The 21,931-nt window shown below is 47.6% G+C and overlaps 1 protein-coding gene across 1 annotated transcript in view; it reads left to right on the top strand.

The window, feature by feature from the left end:
• The window catches only part of PYROXD2 (pyridine nucleotide-disulphide oxidoreductase domain 2), a 984,036-nt gene that overhangs the window by 789,576 nt on the left and 172,529 nt on the right, over positions 1 to 21,931 (top strand). The gene's annotated exons all lie outside the window — the stretch shown is intronic.

Raw genomic sequence — 21,931 nt, forward strand, 5'->3', positions numbered from 1 at the left:
CCACCCCAAGTTGGCTGATCTATCTCTGATGAGCCAGGACTGTGCCTTGCTACTCCAAGAACTCAACACCACTCCCACAAACAACATCAATCTACATGCCCCAGTAAACCTTCCACACCATGGTCCACTTAAGAAATCAACTTCAACAAATGTACCAACAGGAAAACAATTGGTGAAAATTCTTCATCACAGGAACCCTCCCCCTGCTCAAGGAACTCTGTGCTATATGCATACGACTGATCACCACTGCTAAGGCCACCTGCTACCAAAACACCATAGCCAAGGCCAACAATGATAGCTGAGCCCTCTTCAAAGCCATCAAGCACTGCATCAACCCTCTGCCCGGCACACCCATAATGCACGCCATGGGATAATCCACAGCCATCAACTCTTTCTTCGTCAACACGAACAACACCAATGCCATAATTAACAGCATGTTAAATATCTCATCTAGCAAAACCACAACTACCTGGACAACTTTCAAGGCACTAACTATAGAAGACTTCACTGCCACCCTAGCATCTCTCAAGGCTACATCGTATGTGGATTACATCCTCATTGCCTCGTACTCAAGACCCTTCTGACTGAAGCACACCTCCCTTACGTGACAATCATCAAAAGCTCCCTAACTCAAGGCATCTTCCTCTCACCCCTCAAGACTGTACAAATCCTCCCACTTATTAAGAAACCAACACTGGACCCTGAAGACCTCAACAACTACCGCCCATCACCCATCTTTCCTTTCATAGTAAGATCATTGAGAAAGCTGTAGCCACATAACTCCTCCAACACATCAGAGCCAATAACCTCCTTCAGTCGTACCAATCTGCCTTCAGACCGAGATGCAGGGATCTATGTGATCACTGCGCCGGCCATAATGTCGACTTTCTAAAAGCTGACTTCCATTATGGCGCGGCACAGTGATCACATACATCACTGTGCCCTGCATCCCTCTCCCCTCCCCCCCCTACCCACTTACCTTTTCGGAGGCACACACAGAAGTGTGCCGCTGTCTCAACTGTATCCCTCTGGCGTCAGTTCAGTCCCACTAACGTGGGTCTGAAATAGCGCTGCAGGGTTCATTTTTCTTTTTCATTTTTTTTACTTTTCTTTTTATTGTCCGCCACTACCATATAATGGATGCAGGGGACACCCCCGCAACCCCTGGCCCGCATTACTCTGTCTATAGGAGCAGTGGACAACCCTGCAACCTCTGCTTCCATTAGTCAGAGTAATGGGTGTCAGGATTTTAATTCAGCGCAAAGGTGCCGTATTCGATATAGGCAACATTATTAAGTCGAAGTATTTGTACGTTTCCAGATGCAGCACAGAAACAGCTACCATCAAGGTCATTGACAATGCCCTTAAAATCCTTGATGATGGGAATCCTTGCCTCCTGGTTCTCCTTCACCTCTCAGCAGCATTTGACAGAGTAGACCACCAGACACTCACCTACAATTTACATTGTTGCATGGGGATCAGCAAGATCATCCTCAGCTTGTTCAAATCCTACCTTGCTAATTGGCAACAGTTCATACAAATGGATTCCTCCAGATCTACCCATTACCTGTGGAGTCCCGCCTATCCCCTGTGATCATCAACCTTTACATTGAACCACACTGAACCCTCCTGGCTCCACAAAACATCCACCAACACGCATGTGACACACAGATCTACCTCAAGATATCCTATATCGAAGACACCCACAGGATCAAAGCTTGTCTCACACTGATTCTGTCTTGGATGACCAGTACTTACCTGAAGCTCAACCCCTCCATGACTGAATTCCTACTGCTGACCAACAACAACGAACACTCTGACAACCAGACCTGGCTCTCTCTTATGAACCTCGAGGGCTTCACATCCCAGCTTAATAATAATAATAATAATAATAATAATAATAATAATAATAATAATAATAATAATAATAATAATAATAATAATAGTCATAATAATACATCACCTCAACCCTGAGATGTTTGCACTGGCTACCAGTCAAGAAACAAATCAGTTTCAAAGCCCTCTGCAATGCCCATAGATCACTACACGGGTAAGAAGCTGAATTCTTCCAAGAAATAAAATCATCCAATACGTACCCCGAAGAACACTTAGATCTAGCACTGGCCTCTAAATAGAAAGAAGACACTACAAGAAAAATAAACTCTGAGGAACTGCCTTTTCCATTCTAATAACCAAACTATGGTACTCGATTCCAAAGGAAATCAGGACGACGGAAGACCACCTAAACGCTTAGAAACAGCTAAAAACCTGGTTATTCAATTCTCTGGGATGAAAATGGATCTACAACTACTACACAAAATAGTAGTAACCCTTACAACCCATACAATGCCAAAAACGACACCCAGAATCTGCACACCTATGCAAAAGTGAATCCCCGACAAAAAGAAAACAATAGCATAGCAGCACAATACCCAGAAACCACCCAAAAACGTACTAACCATCTCCTTTTCTCTAGCACCCACCCCCACCACACACACACACACACACACACACTGGTAACTACCAAAGCACTTTGCTAAAACACCCAAACCACATATCTCCTAAATCTACTCACAAAGCCAAAAAGCCTCCAACACCCAACAACACAATCACTGGACGCTTCACAACCAGAAACAAATATCAATTGTACCAAGCAAAGCACACATGCACAGACACCAACTACTCCTGGTTCTAAATGCATCAACAAATCAGCACAACTCTTGTGTTATTCCTCTCTTCGTCCCTAACCGAACCCGCCTGCCCCAACTTTACTTTACAGTGCAACACAAGTGCATGGAAACCATGAAAATGGCAGTTGTGCAGGGTATAAATCATCTTTACATAACATAATATAACGTGCAACTGCAACAGCATTCAAACAATCAATGATATCTCATTAACATGTGCACCCCTACTACCACAGGTGATGCTGCCTATCTATGCAGACCAGGGCTACTGACCCAGTGTGCAATCCCCAAACAGCTACAGAACATAGTTACAGTAGAGCTCATAAAATGACTCAGAACATGATAGCGCCTTCCTTGGCTCTGTTGAAGATCAGCTGGTGCTGTCTGCACCTCACAGATGGTACACTTATGTATTCACTGTGCAAGGTATGCTGCATCACCGTGCTGTGCTGTATACTCTGCATTATTACCCTGAATGAGGATGGGCCACTGCCACCAAATGAGGATGAAGACACTGAAGATGAGGGATACAATCCAAATGACACAGCAGAAGAGGAGTCACCCACACACTCACACGATAACACTACCATTATACGAACAGTATGCCCGATCACTTCTGAAGCTGAGTTTGCAGCTACTCACTGGCCCAACCAAGAAGGTGTTAAGTTGCCCCCAAAATCCCAGATAGTCCTAGAGGAATCAAAGTCATTCCAACCAGACTCAATGACGGAGTAGACAAAGTGTACAGCAAAACCCAACTTTATTAACATAGAAACAAAGCCAGGACAGCATACAAGCATTGAAATCTTGTCGCTTTTGACATGCTTATCAAAAACAATTGCTTAAGTACTACAAACTCCTCTTCACTGATTTCATAACATAATATCAGTTTAAAAAAGCTATTTGTACGGAGATCGGTTAGTAGGTTTGGCTAAATATAGATTCCATACAGGTTAAACATGCAATTTAGTTACAAGTATCTGATGGCTCCACCTGAAACCACCCCTTTATTGATAAACGTCAAACTACATCATCTTTACGGCAATGGGGTGGTTGGCATACTATTTGATTGGCAGCGTGTCTCTTTCGGATTTTGATAGGTTGGCACATTGCTAACCAACCTTGGACAATTGACAGGTCGTCAGGATATGAGGCAGACACAGAGTAGGCAGACAGAGGCCCATGGAACTTTCTGTCTTCAAGTAAAAGTTTCCATCCTTCATTCTTCGGCCATGAGACCGGGCAATTCTTTTGTACTTGACCTTAATTGGCACCTCATGTCTATGTGTGGGTTTAGGGAGTATCGCTAGTGTCCTATCTGGATTTGCTTCTAATGAATGGGCAGTTTTCTCCAATTATGGGTCACGTGCGGAGGGACCATCTTTGGAATAGATTTACCTTCTATTTATTAAGATTTCAGCTAATATAAATGTGTGTATCGTGTTATCTACTGCCACTGGGGACACTCTTGAGTTATTCTTCATAGAGTCTTTTAGCTTACTCCTGAACTGCACCTAGCTAACAAAGGCTGGTTGTGCTCTTATAAAACTTTAATTAATCTGGGAGTATACTCCTTGCATCTTGAGAATTGCTATCTCTTGCCTTCGTTCTGTCATTCCGATCCTCCCTAATTTCACTTTAATTTAATTTCACTGCCACTGTCTGAGATTCAGCCTTTTGAGTTTTCCCGAGGTTTTGAGGCCTGTGCTCATTCAGAGACATGCTGTGGTTTCTTTTTTTAGTAAGATGGCTTCCCAACTACACTCTTGCTTCTGTGTTATCTAGCTATATTTGCGTGTCATTCATGTTGCATTCACCTTATACATTGTTCATGTTAGTGTTTTTCATGTCTGTGGATGCTTTGTTACTTTTCTTCATGTCTAAATGCATATATTACCTATTGTTTGTGTTCTTCATGTGGAGGGCATGTTTGCTTCGGCTGCCTGTCTGCTAGAACATTGTGCTCAAGGCACTTGCCATCACGCGTAAATGCATCTACCACACCGCACCTCCTTACCTATCCCACATAGTCCTCTTGCCTCCGGCTGAAAGACCCATCAGAACACCATATGCCAACCTCCTGCTGGTCCTGAGAATTAAACGTGCAAGAAGCGGTGGCGCTAGCTTCCCATTCATTGCCTCTAAACACTGGAACTCACTGCCTTATTCCATCAGAAGTGAACCCTCTCTTCTCGCCTTCCAAATGGCCATTAAAACCAGATTGTCTAAAAATGTATTTTTTATGACCGAAGATCTAATGTAACCTTGCTGCTTCCTACTCACGTTCAACAATATAATGAGAGACCCTCTCACCCTTATCTAACCAATGAATTGTCATTGTAACCAGGCCACTAGTCTAAATACTTGTTAACAAAATATGTTTTGTGGGCTAATATAAACTAATCCGCCCACATATGTGATGCAACTAAGAAAAATTCTTGTAATAGCGCCTCAATGCCCCAGGGCTGTGTGAGCGCTTTATAAATGCAATAAATAAATAAATTGCTTTGTGACTAATGCATGATCTTTTACTATTACGTTTGTTTGAATGTTTTTGCCATCTTCAGTTCACATTGTTCCTAAACCCTGCTGTACCTGTGGGGGATAAGGGCGGAACGGCTGTCTCAGTGAGTAACTCAAAGCTATGGATGACATATCTATCTGCCTCCTCCCAAATAGGACACCCTCTCTCCCAAATAGGACACTTTGGGTACCCATATTTTACTCAGCCCCCATTAAGCTACCTGCACGTATCCGGTGTTTATTTGGGCTCCAGGTCATGTAGCAGCATTCCCAGAGTTACAATATACCCAGTGTTCTGTGTAATTGTTGGGGTTATGGGGATAGGATAATTCTGACCCAGCAGGTGCAATATGGCTCTCCATTGTTTGGGTAAGGGGCAAGTCATGTTTGTGTATGCTCATGCACATGAGTATCCAAGTTGGATGCTCTCATCTCTTCAGACATCTCAATCTCCAACCCACAAATTACTCTTCTCTCCTGGTCTGATCATGCACTCCTGTCCTCTCACCTGGACCTCCTGCTAAGACCCTGCATGCACTGCCAGCCTCCTTCTCTATCATTTGACCTATGAAGCGAGTGTCAGTTGCTGCTTTTGCCACCACCTCCACTGCCCCTCCTGCCACTGACTCTCACTCTGACACAGCCCATACTAACTTTCAACTCTCCATCTCCAACATTCTGGACATCCTTGCCCCGTCATAAGGATCTGCATGAAACCTGCCTCCAACTGCAACTCATGGTATGACTCCGACCTAGCCCTCTGAAATGCAAGTGCAGAGTAGATGAGCGGATGTGGCAGGCTTTGAGCGCATCCTCTGACAAACTGGCCTGCTGCCTGCTCCGAAGGCAATACCGACTCTCCATCTGCTCAAAGAAGAGGGCCTACATCCAAGCGTGCATTTCTGGGTACACTAACAACAAGGCTGAACTTTTTCAAATCTGCAAGGAACTCGACAACCCTACTGCAGTCTCCACTTCTCATCTGCCTTCCCTCCCCCTCTTCCACTTCTCTGGCCTCTCACTTCATTTCTAAAGCTAAGGGCATCTTACCCTCACTCTCCTCTACTCCACTCCCTTCTCCCTCGCCCTCTATCAGGCCTCACTTGGCCCCCTCTCCTCTCCCATCCAACTCTCCTCTTTCTCTCCCATTACACCTGATGAGGTTTCCAGACTATTCCGCTATATGAAAGTCTCATCCAAACAGGTGCTCCGCTGCTCCTCCAGAACTATCAAGTGCAACATTGTCTCTCTTGCTCCAGCCTTGGCTGATTTCTGCAATCCCTCCTTTGCCATTGGAACCTTCCCCTCACTCCTCAAGCACTCTTGTGCACCCTCTCCTCAAAAAGCTTTCTGCTGACCCTTTCTGTCTGGCAAACTACCACCCTATCCCCATAACCCGCTTCATCCACAAACTCTTGGAGAAGCTGGCCATCTCCCAGCTTATCCATCACACTGAATCTGTTGGTTGTCTCAGGAATGGCACTCTGTCAAGAGTGGCACAGGGCACCCAGGTAAGGTTTGGGAGGCTGTGCTGATGTAAGGTGACAGATAAGCACACACACAGCAGGAAGCTCAACAAGAACGAAGAGTAGGACACTGTAGCAGGAAATACAAAGGTACAAACAAACTGGATTCCCTCTTGGGGTGTATGAAGAAATGGGAAAGAGAGTTCCACGGACCTTAGGAAACTCCAGCCTTCTGCACAGATTGCTATTAAAGGGGCCCACGCTGTATGCTCATGGCTGGGAAAAACAGCAGTGGGTGTCTGTAACACTAAAACGCGGCAAGGGAAGGCTCTGTACAAAGGGATCTACATATGATACAAGAGAAGACAAGAACAGAAATATCCAGGGAAAAGGAAGTCAATGAGCAATCTAGCAGAAGGAAATGAAGGAAAGGCAGTATAACTGAAATAGGTAACCTAAGGGAAGGACAGAGGACTCAAGGAAGAGAAGGACAGGGATCAAGAACAGGGGGTTGCAAACAAGGAAGAGAGCAAGGGAGCAGCAGCCAGGAAACAGGGGGGCTGCAAACAGGGAAGCAGGGCTGCAGTAACGGATGTCACAAGGTGCAGGTAAACTGTTGTGGACTGCAGAGAACTGTAGTAGGATGCAAGGCAGGGAGCCCAGAGGAGCAGGGTAGAAAGCTGTAGTAGACGGCAGACAGAGAGCCCAGAGGAGCAGTGCAGCAAGGAGCAAGCCCAAAGGAGCAGGGCTGCACGGCAGGGAGCCCAGAGGACAAGGGCTGTAGGCAAGGAGCCCAGAGGACAAGGGCTGTAGGCAGCTGAGTGAAGCAGGCTGCAAGGCAGGGAGCCCAGAGGAGCAGGGCAGCAAGGAGCGAACCAGGAGGATCAGGGCTGCGAGGCAGGGAGCCCAGAGGACAAGGGCTGTTGGCAGCGCAGTGAAGCAGACTGCAAGGCAGGGAGCCCAGAGGACAAGGGCTGTAGGCAGCAGAGGGAAGCAGGCTGCAAGGCAGGGAGCCCAGAGGACAAGGGCTGTAGGCAGCGGAGTGAAGCAGGCTGCAAGGCAGGGAGCCCAGAAGAGCAGGGCAGCAAGGAGTGAGCCCAGAGGAGCAGGGCCGCTGACTGTAGAGGGCTGCAGAGGACTGTAGTAGGCTGCAAAGCAGGAAGCCCAGAGGACAAGGGCTGTAGGTAGAAGGCAGCGGAGCGTGATCGGCTGCAAGGCAGGGAGCCCGGAAAGGGCACTGTATCAAAAGCAGGATAAAGCAGGAACAGCATAGAAATCGTGGCTCAAGGCAAAAAGGGGCTGGGAGACTCTTGATGCAAGAGACTGAGCTCCTGCAGGCAACTGCTTAAATACAGCCCTGCCCTGTACTGAGGCAGGCTAATTGGCACCACCTGGAGCAGCACACCCGAAGGTAATCTGCCTCCTACCTCTCTGGTCCTGACATGGTGGAAGTAGCACAGATCGCTAGGGCTTCTGGGGATTGTGGTTCCAATACCGATGAATGGGAATAGCCAGGAATAGATAACTGTAGCAAGGTGCATTATGGTATATGTAGTTAGCTGAATTAAATTAGAAAGCACCAAAGTTGCGCAAATGGGAATTAAGGACCAAAGTGTGAATAGGGGTTGTTCAAAGAGTATTATGAAGATAAATGAATAACAGGTTGTCTCCATGACCACCAGTCTGCCTTCAAAGCTACCAGAGACACGGAAACTGCTCTCTTCAACACACGTGAAGACTTGCTCTCTAATCTCCATTCCAGATCTCCTTCCGTTCTCATCCTTCTTAACCTTTCCTCTGCCTTTAACATAGTCAATTGTGCCACACTGATAAATTGGCTCTGTGATACCCTTGGCATCATGGACCTGGCTCTGGACTGGTTGACCTCTTTCCTCTGTAACCAACCTTTCCATGTGCAACTGGGCCCTTTTCTCTCCACCATCTCACTCTCCACCCGCGGTGTCCTTCAGGGCTCTATCCTCTCGCCTTGGCTTTTCAAGATCTACCTGGCCCCTCCAGCCCATTTGATCTCCATTCTAGCCCATTTGATCTCCACCTTCTCTCATAACTTCCAGTGTTAAGCTCTCCTTCAAGCTTCCCTCCTCTTCCTCCTCCTCTTCCTCTCCCATTCCTGACTGCCGGTCTCCTATTCAGGCATGATGCACTGCTAACAATATCTGCCTTAATGCCAGTAAGTCAGAAATACTTCTCATGGGGTACTCGGCTCCCTCTTTCCCTCCCGCACTCTGGCTGCTGTGAGAAACCAAAGGGTGTCTCACCTACTAGTCCCCAGGGATCTCCCTCTCAGGTGGCCAGGGCATGGCCATCACCTGTGGATCCAGACCCTGCGGGTGGACCAGCGCAGGAGGATCACCTGGGTAAGGGGTCGTCGGGGAGTGGGGGTGAGAGAACCGATGGTGAGAGGAGGTATTCCCCCTTTCCCATTCCCATACCCATCCTACCAGGTAGGATGTCTTGAGACTTCAACCCCACCACTTCCCTACACGAACACTTAGACACAAAGAGTGCACTCTGGGGAAAGGCAGACTCACACCCAAACATTACATTGGACAAGTCCCGCTAATAGGGTCAGGCAAAGGCAGGCACTTGACTTTAATCACATACATCTGATACTCATTAGCTCTCCCCACAATGATAAAAGGCAGAACATAGAGACACACTCTGAGCAAGGTGAAACATCAGAAGGAGCAGATCTTCTCGGGCAAAGGCGAGCCTACTGGAGCAAAATGACCGATCGAGGCTCTAGAGTAAAGGGTAGGGAAACCCTGAAGATCCCTGCAGAAGGCTGTTGCTTCCAGGAAACCTTGAAGGATACACAGAGAAAGCCAAATCACAGACAAGAAGAAACCTGTATTGTGATTGAAGGATGCCAGCGACCCTCCTGGGTGAACGACAGAGTTTGAGAGGCGAGGCCAAGCCTGTGGTATCGACCTTGACCTGTGAATTAGAGTCGCAGAGACAGGAAAGGAACTCACACAACCGGTGAGTTAGAAAAAGACATGAAAGGCTGATTTGTGTCAAGGAAAGATTGTAGCCGCAACAGTATATCTCACAAGTGAAGGTTTACACACATGCTGATGATACATGAAAGAAAGCTAACCAGTGATGACATTTTAAGTGGCTGATGATTGTGAATCCAGTGATACACAGTAGCGGAGTGGTCCGGTGAAAGAAAGTAGCCCACTCAAATGTCTCCACGAAATGTGAAACGTTTTGTTCTAAAGCAGCAAAGTGAATGAACTCTGAAATGCTTAATGGTCAAGATTTACCCCGGCAAAAAGGGAAGTGAAAAAGTGAATGCTTGAAGAGAAAGATTTCTTTGAACATTTTGTGATGATAGTACTGAACTACCAAGACCAAGAGATACTGGAGCAAATAACATAAGAGTATGAGCTGAAGAGAAAGTCGAAGTGGTCCTGCGGAGGTCTATAGTAAAAGCGTCGCCCATTTGAAAGTCTTCAACATCAGTAAAAGGTCAGAGCCTGACTGAGGGAGACCCGAAGTGTGATAGGTTAGGGGAAGGGAACCCCTAACGATTGTGAATTAAGCTTGTGGAAGGGAACCGCTGCAAGTGCTGTGATTGCAAAGTCTGAGCCCGGCTGAGGGAGATCTGCATTGAATCAGGTACTTGTTAATTGAGAGGTTTGGCCCGATGGAGGGAGACCTACGTGAACATTTTGTTTAACTATGAAAGAACCTTTGGAGCGTTAGGGTGAAGGCCAGGCAGGCCTCGATCTGCGTTTTGAACGCCTTTGTTTTGAGAACCTGAGCCAGAGTGTGCCCTTCTGTCTACAGAGGCTGCCTTTCTCTATGCTGTCCAACGTGGGAAGGAGAGCTGACTCAGCCATCTTGATCCTTTTATGTTATAACACATTTTCCTTTGCATACATATTCCCCTTTTATACACATTTCATATAAGAGATAGGGCAGGCATTAGGTTTTGTTGGTATAGGTCATTTTCATTTGACAAAGACTGACTAGGACTGTTTTTCTTTATGATTGGATGGTACAGACTACTCCCATCACAGCTATAGAGCAAAGCAGGAGTTTTTCCAAACCCCAAAAATTGAATAAAGGTTTTGAAACTTGTACCTCTTGTGTCCTTGTCATACTTGTGATACCATGCCACCCTTACAATGCCCTCCATTGGCCCCCTCCCCTCACCGTCTTGTGAGGCAAAAAACATTGGTGTCATCTTCAACTCCTCTCTCCTTCTCTCCTCACATCACAGACCTTGCCAAGACGGCCCACTTTTAGCTGCACCTGGTCAGAGGCATTCTCACTTTCCTCACCTTCCCGCAGAAACTCAATATCGCCAGAGCTCTGGTCCTCTCCAGGCTAGAGTACTGCAACAGCCTCTTCCTCAATCTGCCTAACACCTCCCTTTGCCCTCTTCAACTAATCCAGAAAAGGACTGCAAGACTTTTTCTTGGCCTCAAGCCCAAGGACCACATCTCTCCATCCCTAAAATCTCTCCACTGGTTCCCGTTCACTGCGAGGATCAAGTTCAAGACCCTCTGCATCATCCACAAGGCTTTCTGGGTCCAGGGACCCCTCTCCCTCTCTCTAGCTCCCAGGCCAAGCTGATTCCAGCACTGCAACTTACCTTCTTGGTCATTCGACCCATGAAGCATGTGTCATTTGAGGATTTTGCCGCTACTTTCTCTCCTTCTGCACCTTTGGCTGACTCGCATCTTGACACAGCCCTTTCTGACCTCCATCTTTCTATCGCTGACACTCTTGATGTACTTGCCCCTGTCATATTGATCTGCTTGAAGCCTAAATCCAAGTGCAACTCTTGGTACGACTCAGACCTCTTCACCCTGAAACGGAAGTACAGGTTGGCTGAGAGGAAGTGGCAGGCTACTGGTATACCCTCTAACAAAGTAGCCTGCCACCTTCTCTAAAGGCAGTACAGACTGTCTGTCCTTGACAAGAAAAGAGCACACATCCAAGCCTGCGTCTCTGTGGCATCTAACAACTCGGCCGAACTCTTCAAAATCTGCAAGGAACTGGCCAACCCTGCTGCAGTCTCTACATCTCCTGTCCCTTCCCAGGCCCTTTGAATGACCTTGGCATCTCATTTCATCACCAAAACTCAGGACATCCTGTCCACCCTCTCTTCCTCCTCCTCCTCTTCCATACCTGGCCCTCCTGTGGCCTCCTCTCCTCCTACCTTCTCTTCCTTTCCCTTGTTCACCCCAAACAATGTTTCTAGACAAGTCTGATCTATAAAAGTCTTGTCAAAACAAGTTCTTACCTGTTCTTCCTAAACCATCAAGGACCACATCGACACTCTTGGTCCGACCCTGCTGATTTCTGCAATCACTCTTTTGCCACTGGAATGTTGCCCTCCCCCCTGAAGCACTCCCTTGTGCACCCTCTTCTCAAGAAGCCCTCAGCCGATCCTTCCTCTCTGGCTTACTATCGTCCGATCTCTATCACTCCTTTCTTGGGCAAACTCTTGGAAAAGCTGGCCATCTCCCAGCTTAACATTCACATTGAATCCGTTGTTTGTCTCCATGACCATCAGTCTGACTTCAGAGTGGCCAGAAGACCTGCTCTCCAACCTTGTCTCTAACCATCCTTCTATTCTCATTCTCCTTGATCTTTCTTCTGCTTTCGACACATTCACCATGCCATCCTGCTCAAGCGCCTCCGTGATAACCTGGGTATCACTGATCATTCCAATGGCCTGGCTCACCTTTCTCACAGACCGACCCTCTCAGGTCCAACACGGGTCCTTCCTCTCTTGTATCTCTCTACCTGTGGTGTTCCCCAGGGGTGTAACCAATGGCGTGACGGGGGCCCTCACAGGCCCCACGGTGTGCGGGGCCCCACCAGCACATATCCTAGGAGGGGGCCCCACTTTGAGAAAAAAATATATATTTTTTTTGTCAAAAAAAACATTTTCTTTTTTATTTCACTTTGCATTCATAAAGACATTATTTCTGTAATGACTCTCCCTTTCTGTAACAGAAATAATGTCTTTATGAAGGGAGAGTGATTACAAAAAGAAACTTTCTTTTTGAAGTCCAAGGGATCCCCCACCGCATGCAATAGAAGACCCAAAGCTGGAGGCCTCCATGTCAATGTCATGGGGTGGGGAAGCCCTACGACTTCAAAAAGAAACAGTGGCCCTCATTACGAGCATGGCGGTCGGGGAAGTCGGGTACTGATAAGCATGCCGGTACCGTACTTCCTGGACCGCCATACTACAGGCACTGCTCGCGGGAACCGTTTCACCCGCCAGGTTTTTCCTGGCGGGTGTAACGACACCCGCAAGCAGAGCACGTCGGATGCACCGGCACAACTCTGAATGTGCCGGTGCATCCAACGTCCCCATCCCCATTCAGCCCCATGGGGCAGAATGGGGAGGCCCTTGATTCTGGCACTGAAAATGGGCAATTACCGGGTCCGCCTAACTCGGCAGGACCCGGTTCTTGCCCATTCACGGGTGCAGGAAAAAATGTAACTCTGACGGCAACCGTGCGGTTTTAACGGCACTGCTACCGCCAGAGTTGTAATGAGGGCCAGTGGGTCTTATTATGAGTTTGCTGGTCCGGAAACAAAAGTACTGGTAAGCTTGCCAGTACTGTTGTTTCCGGACCGGCAACCACGAATTCCGTCGAGCGGGTGCCTTTCAGCCCGCCAGGTCTGACCTTGCGTGCAGAACGGCACCGGCGTGCAGAACGCAACGGATGCACCGGCACCATTCATGAATGGTGCCGGTGTATCCAGCCTCCCCATTCCCATTGAGTTCAATGGGACTCAAATTGGAATAGGGAGTAATATTTTCCAGCACCTGGGAATGGGCAATTACTAGGACCGCCGGGGCTGTAATGCACCGGTAATTGCCCATTCCCATGCACTGGAAAATTCATCACTCCGGCGGCAGCCGTGCCGGTATTTACCGGCACGGCTACCGTCAGGGTCATAATGACCCCCAGTATATTTTTGAAGTCGTTCTGCATTCTTAAAGAAATGATTTCCGCTATGGTTCAGTCCTTAAAAGAAATCATTTCTTTATGAAGTCAACGTGACTTGAAAAGAAACAATTTCTTTTTGAAGTAACAGGGCTCCCCTTAACCCCATGACAGGTGCGTGTGTGAGTGTATGGTGAAAGGGTGCACACTTACATTATAGGTGGCTGCCTGTGTGAGTGTATGGTGAAATGGTGCACACTTAAATGTATGGGTCGGTGCCTGAGTTTGTGTGCCTGTATGGTGAAAGGGTGCACACTTAAATGTACTGAATTGAAGGTGGGGTTGTTTGGTGTACCAGCTTGACTAGGCTCTGCGTAATTAGGATTTCTCTGGTGTCGCAGATATGCAAGGACAGAAAAAAGAGATCAAGCCCCAACCTCTTATGTAGAAGCCAAGAACATGGATAGTCCTCACACAAAAGTACCTGCACCACACGCTATACTTGAAATGAAGTTGTCAATTTATTGGTTCAGAATTTGATATTATTTCAGCTAGCTAGTGACTGTGGAATGCCGACACGGAGAGACTGAACACAACCTTTTGAGAAGGGATTTATCGCATATGACTAACAAGTCTACTGAACTGACCATTCAAACTAATCTGCATTAGTACTACATTATCCCGGATTTGAAAAGGACACATGCAGTGTTGAAACACGTGTCATCTTATAGGGCAAAAGTCAATGAAATAATGTCAAATTCTGAACCAATAAATTGACAACTTCATGTCAAGTATAGCGTGTGGCGCAGGTACTTTTGTGTGAGGACTACCCATGTTCAACACTTAAATGTACGTGTGCCTGCATGGTGAAAGGGTGCACATTTAAATGTATAGGTGGCTGCCTGGGTGTGCCTGTATGGTGAAAGAGTGCACACGTAAATGTATAGATGGTTGGGTGTGCATGTGTGTATATGGTGAATGGTGTGTGTGCTTGTGTGCAGGGGTGCAACAAAACCTACATTTCGGGGGGGGCTAACCCTTCAAATGTTGGGAGAGGTGCTAACTTCACGGGCGGTGGGGGAGGGGAAAACTTATTTGTGTGGAGGCATCCAATTTCATTATGCATTTTAATGAGACTACTATACTGCAGCTTCAATGTTACAAGCAGTTAACTCTCTCCGTTAAGGTTTAAAGCTCCCACTTATGACAGCTGCGAGAATTGAGTGGTCTCCTGTTTCCTCTCTACCCTTCCAATCCTTCCCCTGGCATGCAAGTACTAAACCCACATCACAATTTCAATTGGCAAAAAAAATGTGACATTTGAATGCAGGTACTAACAGTGAAATGCTTTATGTTAGTAATTGCTGGGCTCTTGTTAACAGCAAAACCCAGGTGCTGTTTAACATCTTTGTCCTGTTCTGTCCGGCAACTCCTCTGAAGGTCAGCCAGGTCCAGTCAACATAGCCCAACATTTGAGGGGTAGGGGGGAGTGCTGAATCCCTGTCAACTCAATGGTGTTGCACCACTACTTGTTTTTATTGCCTTGATTACTTATTGGTAATGTTCATTACTCCTAGCCCTATTCTTCCTCGTCCCACTACTTGTGTATGAGGCACTCTGCCTCAAACACAAGTACTGGGATGAGGTAGAGGTACATGAGGTAATGCCTGACTTAGCTACCTGTAATCTTCATTACTCCTAGTCCCACTCTTCCTCACCCCAGTACTTTCCCATGAGTGAGTGAGCCTCATATATAAGCTCTGGTAAAAGGAAGAGGGACATGGAGGTAATCATGCTGGGCCAAGGAGATGATTTTGGAGGTTGGGGTAGGGGTGGGAGGGAGAGAGGATGTTTGTTGGGGGGCGGGATTGTGTGACAAATCATAATGGTTGTCCATGTCCAGTCTAAGCAGGCATGATATGTGGTATTAGTGTCTAGAGAGGCATTTTGGTGCAGCCAGTCTAGTCATTCCTCAGTTTGGTCTGACTTTTTTTTATAAATGGGCATTTATGATAAAGCAGTCCTGCTAAGTGTAATTACCTGGCTAGACTGGCATTTCAGTGCTGCCAGACTAGTCGTTTCTTACTTGGGCATTGTATATTTTTCTTGGAATCTGTGATAAAATTATATGATATAAGTCATTTATAACGCACCTGTACACACGTGTTTCTAGGCATGACAAGACATGGGAGGGAAGATAGAGGGAGGACAAAACAAACAATCTTACTAGGCCTTGTGTCATTCAGATTGTGCGGGTGTGAGAACGAGAAGTGCAAGGGGAAAGGGAGGGGAGAAGTGCAAGGGAGAGAGGAGGGAAAAACAGGGAAGCAATTCTCTGAGTAAGTGCAGCCAGGGCAGTGCAGTTCTGGGTAGTTCAAGGAGAACATGGGAGTGTAGGGTTACAGTTACAGCCCCTAAGTGCGTGGTAGGCCCAGAGGCAGAGCAGGGATGACTGATCAAGAAAGAGTCTGGACATAGTGAGACTCTGAGGGTAGCCCAGCAACCAGTCGGTATAGCAGACAGGTAGGTCAGGTAGGCCAGGAGGGGAGGGAGAGGGAGAAAGCAGAGGCGAAGAAGAACGTTTTTAGCTGCTTCCAGAGGGAGGCACCTGCATAGGAGAGAGATCTAACCCCCCGCTCTCTGCCTGGGGAAGTGTCTAACCCTTAGAGAGTTGGAGGTCGCTGAGCGTAGGGCTTGAGAAGGAAGGTATTTTGTAAGAGAGCGATAGATGTAGTGTGGGACCGGGCCCAGAAAGCTTTGTGGACAATGCAAAGGGTCTTGAACTTGATCCTTGCAGCCACCGGGAGCCAATGGAGAGATTTCAGGGCTGGAGAGATATGATCCCTGGGCTCGAGGCCAAGGATAAGTCCTGCAGTCCTGTTCTGGATTAGTTGCAGAGGGCAGAGAGTAGAGAAAGGCAGGTTGAGAAAGAGGCTGTTGCAGTAGTCCAGCCTAGAGAGAACCAGGGCTCTGGAGAGGGCTCTGTAGACAGTGAGCTTCTGGGGGAAAGTGAGAAAGTAAAGAGTCCCTTTGAGGAGGAGCAGCTGGTAGTGGGACTTCTTGGCGGTGTCTGAGATGTGAGGAGAGAAAGAGAGAGTGGAGTCAAAGATGACAACCAAGTTTTTTGCCTCGCAGGAAGGCGAAAGAAGAGGGCCCAAGGTGGACGGAGAGAGTGTGAGAGGGAAAGTAGGGGCAGGGGTCCCAATATGAAGGATCTCCATGTTACTGGCATTAAGGGAGAGATCAGTGGATGCTCACCAATCCTGAATCGTGGATAGACAGTCAAGAATGAAGCGAGAGAAGAGGCGTCTGAGAGGAGCCTGAAGGAAAGCTGAGAGTCATCTGCATAATAGGAGAAGGTAGAGATCAGGTGGGCCAAAGGGCCAAAGAAGAGGTTGAAAAACCAGGGTGAGAGGATGGAGCCCTGGGGAACGCCACAGGTATAGAGAGATATGGCGGAGAGAAAGGGACCAAGGTGCACCTGGGAGGGGCAGTCCAAGAGGAAGGAGGTCAGCCACTCAAGGGCCTGATCCGTGATGCCCAGGTTCTCATGGAGTCGATTAATAAGGATGGCGTGGTTGACCGTGTCGAAAGCAGAGGAAATATCAAGGAGGATGAGGACATAAGGTTAGAGTGCAGATCTTCACAGGTTTTCAGGAGACGTTTCCATGCCTCTGGCAACTCTGAAGCCAGACTGATGGTCAAGGAGACAACCAACATATTCGGTGCGGAGAGTAAGCTTGGAGATGGCCGGTTTCTTTCCAACAATTTGCCCAGGAAAGGGGTGATGGATATTGGGCAATAGTTTTCCAGGCAGGCAGGAAAGGCAGACAGCTCCTTGAGGAGTGGGTACACAAGAGAGTGCTTAAGGGGAGAGTAGAACATTCCAGTGGTGAAAGAGTGATTACATAAATCAGCCAAGGCTGGAGCGAGGGTGTCAATATGATCCTTGATGGTTCTAGAGGCGCACGGGAGCACCTGTTTGGACAACACTTTCAAAGATCGGACTTGTCTAAAAACCTCATCAGGTATTGTCAGAGAGAAAGAGGAGAAAGAAGGAAGAGAAGTAGAGCTGGCCAATGGGGGGCCAAGAGAGGAAGAGGGAGAGGAAGAGGAGATGGGGGACTGGATGCCCTGAGTTTTAGCAGAGAAGTGAGAGAACAGAGCCATGCAGAGGGCCTCGGAGGAAGCAGGAGAGGTAAAGACTGCAACAGATTGACCAGTTACTTACAGATTTTAAAGAGTTTGGCCGTGTTGTTAGAGGCCACAGAGACGCAGGCTTGAAAGTGTGTTGTCTTTTTGATGAGTGTTATTGCTTCGACAGGCATTTTGGTGCAACCAGTCTAGGTATGTCTAAATGTGGCCTGACATATTTTACTTTACACTGGTCTACATTGTGCACCCAGTTGGTCATGTTTTCATTGTGGCATGGCATTTTTAATAGCAAAGCATTAATGTTCCTGTGCACTGTTGGTGACTTGCATGTATTGGATTGGTGTTACCCTACAAAACCATTGCAAACACACTGGCTATTTAGCCAATTTTTCTCAAAATGTATGCTGTATATTGCATTAAAACACATATTTATATCTTTCTCCTAGTGCAGTGTGTGGCATACCCCTTCAAAAGCACATTTGTGCGTATTGCACAAGCGAGATAATCTAGGCCGGCCCAGAGTTTGGCACAAACCATGATTTGTTGCTGAGTTGGGGGGGAGGCCCCCAGCATGGCTCGCACGGGGGCCCCCACATTTTGTGTTACGCCACTGGGTGTAACCTCTCTCCCTGGCTGTTCAACCAATACCTGGCTCCTCTTGCCAACCACATAGCTGATCTCTGCTCCAACTTTCAGTGTTATGCGGATGACACTTAGCTCTCTTTCAGGCTTCCCTCGGCTGCCTCTACTCCTTCTCTCATTCCTGACTGTCTGTCTTAAATTCAGGAGTGGTGTGCCGCTAATGATCTCTGCCTCTGTGCCAGTAAGATGGAGATGCTCTTCATCGGAACACCAGCTCCCTCCTTTCTTTTTTTTTAACTCCTTTATTTAACTTGCTTGACATCACAAGAGAGGGCAGAGCATGAGACAACTGATCAACACATGGCATTGAAAGATATAACAGAGCAGAGAGACCACGCAGGGTCCAAAAGGAGCTCAACAAACTTTACAACATACCTACAACTTACTTAAGACATTTGTGGGTATTTGTGAACCGGGTCAAGGGTTAGGGGGTAGTGAATTGTCGCTATCATCACCATCTTCAGCGGCCAAGGAACATATATAGGATCGGAAGGGAGCCCAAATATTCCTGGGTCGACACTGTGCAGTCTCTTGGCGGACCAGCACTCCTCCACTTCAGCAGCCCAAGTGACAGCCTGAAGACATTGGTCGAAGGTGGGGGCCCTAGGGCATAGCCTGAGTAACAATAAACAATGGGTTGCGAGCAACATGCAGCGACCGCCCGGCCGGTGCATGGGAATTCATGAAATAAGCAGGTCATTGGGACCGGGGTGATAGTGCAGTCTATTATTAGGGATACAGATTTACAAACCTCCCAAAATGAAGTGATTTTAGGACAGGACCAGAGCTTTTGTGTATAGTCGGCATTGTCCGTTTTACATCTCGGGCACTCAGCAGGTCAATCACCTGTCATGCGATGCAACCTAGCTGGGCTATAGTGGTATCTGTGCAGAACCTATAATAGGATTAGTTTAAACTGGAATTGAAGAAGAGATCCCGGGTTCGGGTGCACATGGATTCCCACATCTGGTCAGTTATGTTGATGCCCAAGTCCCTACTCCAAGCCCCACAGAGCCTATCTAGTGGATGTCCTGCTTTTCGCTAGATAAGACCGTACAATCTGGCCACCCTCCTCCCCCTAGTCCCAGAACCACTCATAACATCAGGAAACAACATATATTCCAGGGGAATCGAGGGCAATTCCTGCCATCTACCCATGAGTGTCCGGCGCAGACCCGTGTATTGTAGCCATCGGGATGGACGTCCTCTCAGGGACAACGGAAGTTCCCGCCATTCTGTGAAGTATCCCATAGTAAAGATATCCCTGATAGAGCCAAAGCCAGCTCCAGCCCAAAGGCAAACCATCACCCCATCCACCGAAGGAGACCCAGGGAGGCAGTTCCGGAAGGGGAAATCACCATGAAATGGGCGAGGGGTGTCTCCCAAAGTCTGCTCCAGGCTGACATTGTAACTCCGGTAGGATCAGTTGAATCCAGTTGCAGGTTGGGGAGGGGAGAATCAGGGAGCAGACATCGAGATTCCCAGCTGCCAGGTGCTCAAGTTTAACCTGAGGAGGGGATCCGTCAGGGTGCAACCAGAACGCTGCGAAGAGGGCCTGAGCGGCAATCCAGTAATGCTCAAAATTATGAGCAGCAAACCTTCCCTGTGCACATAAGGGGTAGACAGTGTGTCTAGTTTTAGGCAGGCAGCACCGGAGTTCCACAAGCATTTATTTATCATCTGGGTTAGCAGTTTGAAGAATTCCCTTCCAGGCCAGAACGGGATGTTCAGAAATCTGTATAGGAGCTGTGGGAAAATCACAATTTTTAGAACTGCCACCCGTCCCGCTAGTGTAATCTGTAGTTTGGACTAGTCTTCGATTTTTCGGGTAAGAAGGGTGAGGTAGTTACCGTAGTTATGATCATATAGTGAAGTCTGGTACAGCGTGACCACCACGCTGAGATAGTTCATCTCTGTTTGGGACCAAGTAACCCGTAGAGGTCCATGGTGCTGTGGTGGTGTCAGTTAGCGGGAACAGTGTAGATTTAGTGCTGTTGACTTTTAACCAGGATAGGGAGCCAAAGAGATTAACGTCTTGTAGTATTGGTGCCAGATTTTCCTCAGGGGAGCAGATGTAGAGCAATGCATTGTTCGCATAAAGTGAGATGATTTCTGGGTCCCCAGCAAGTCTTATATCCCTTTGGGCATGTCGCTGGCTAATCCTATCCGCCAGGGGTTCGATGGCTAATGCAAATATTAGAGGTGAAAAGGGGCAACCCTGTCTGGTGCCTCTGGGTATTTCAAACTGGGCGGAGCATCAGTCCTCAGTGCGGACCCTGACGACAGGGGACGCATACAATAATTTCACCCAGGACACGAAACGGGGGTCAAAATTGCTTTTTTCCAATTGTAACCAGAGATACTTCCAAGAGGCTGAGTCAAATGCTTTTTGCATGTCTAGTGTGACTGCTCTGACTTGTGCCCTAGGGTCGATCCGGGCCAAGATATCAAATAGGTGGCGCAGATTTAAAGCAGTAGAGCACCCTGGGATGAATCCCGATTAATCGGGGTGGATGATAGAAGACATATATGGTGCCAACCGGAGGGCCAACACTGTGGCAAATATTTTAACATCACAGGTGATGAGCGAGAGGGGCCGGTAAGAACCGCAGGCCATTCGCCCTCGCCGTACTTCCTGGTGATCGTCCAGGAATTTGCGTTTATAGTCCGCCTGTCCTCAGAAGGCATCCAACGCTACCCCAATATCTCTGAGTATATCTGCAGCCGGTGACGAGGCATACTGGGTTTCTAGTCTAGCAAGTACAAGATCACTTTCCCTGATGGATTTACGGATCACTTTGAGGATCCCCGCCTACTTTGCCAAGGCCATTCCACATATGTAGACTTTAAAGGTTTCCTACAATGTGGCTTGGGTCTCTACTGACCCCATAAAGCTCAAAGAAGTCATCTATATTGGCTCCCAGCTCCGATTCAAATACCTGATCTAACAAGGCGTCTGGTTTCAGTCTCCACGTATGTGTCCCCCGACTGCCCTCCCCCATCGTAGCGAAAGAGTGTCCGGGGAGTGATCCGAGAAGATCCTAGGTAGCATGGATATTTGATTAATTGTTCTGATAAGTATGTCAGATATGAGACATCTGTCAATACGAGAGTGAGAGTCATGTACAGACGACTAGAAGGAGAAGGAACGGGAATCGGGGTGTATCAGCGTCCATACATCCACCACCCTCAACAAGTTGTGCACTTCAATAATTGTTTTAGCAGCTCGGGAGAGTTGGCGAGGTTTTGTGCCAGACCTATCCAAGTCAGCGTCAACTATAGTGTTGAAATCACCGCCCTACAGTATAGGAATGAGGGAGCACCTAGACAAAAGAGAGGAGAGATGGGAAAAAAATCAGGATCATTGACATTGGGACCATATACATTGAGCAAAACCACTTCCCAACCGAGAAGTGAACCAAACAGTAGTATATAGTGTCCAAGAGGGTCTATGTGTACAACCTTGTGGGTGTATTTAAGTGACCTATGGATAAGAATCATAAATCCACAT

This window comes from Ambystoma mexicanum, chromosome 8, assembly GCF_040938575.1.
Source record: "Ambystoma mexicanum isolate Mex_15411 chromosome 8, UKY_AmexF1_1, whole genome shotgun sequence".
NCBI classification, from domain to species: Eukaryota; Metazoa; Chordata; class Amphibia; order Caudata; family Ambystomatidae; genus Ambystoma; species Ambystoma mexicanum.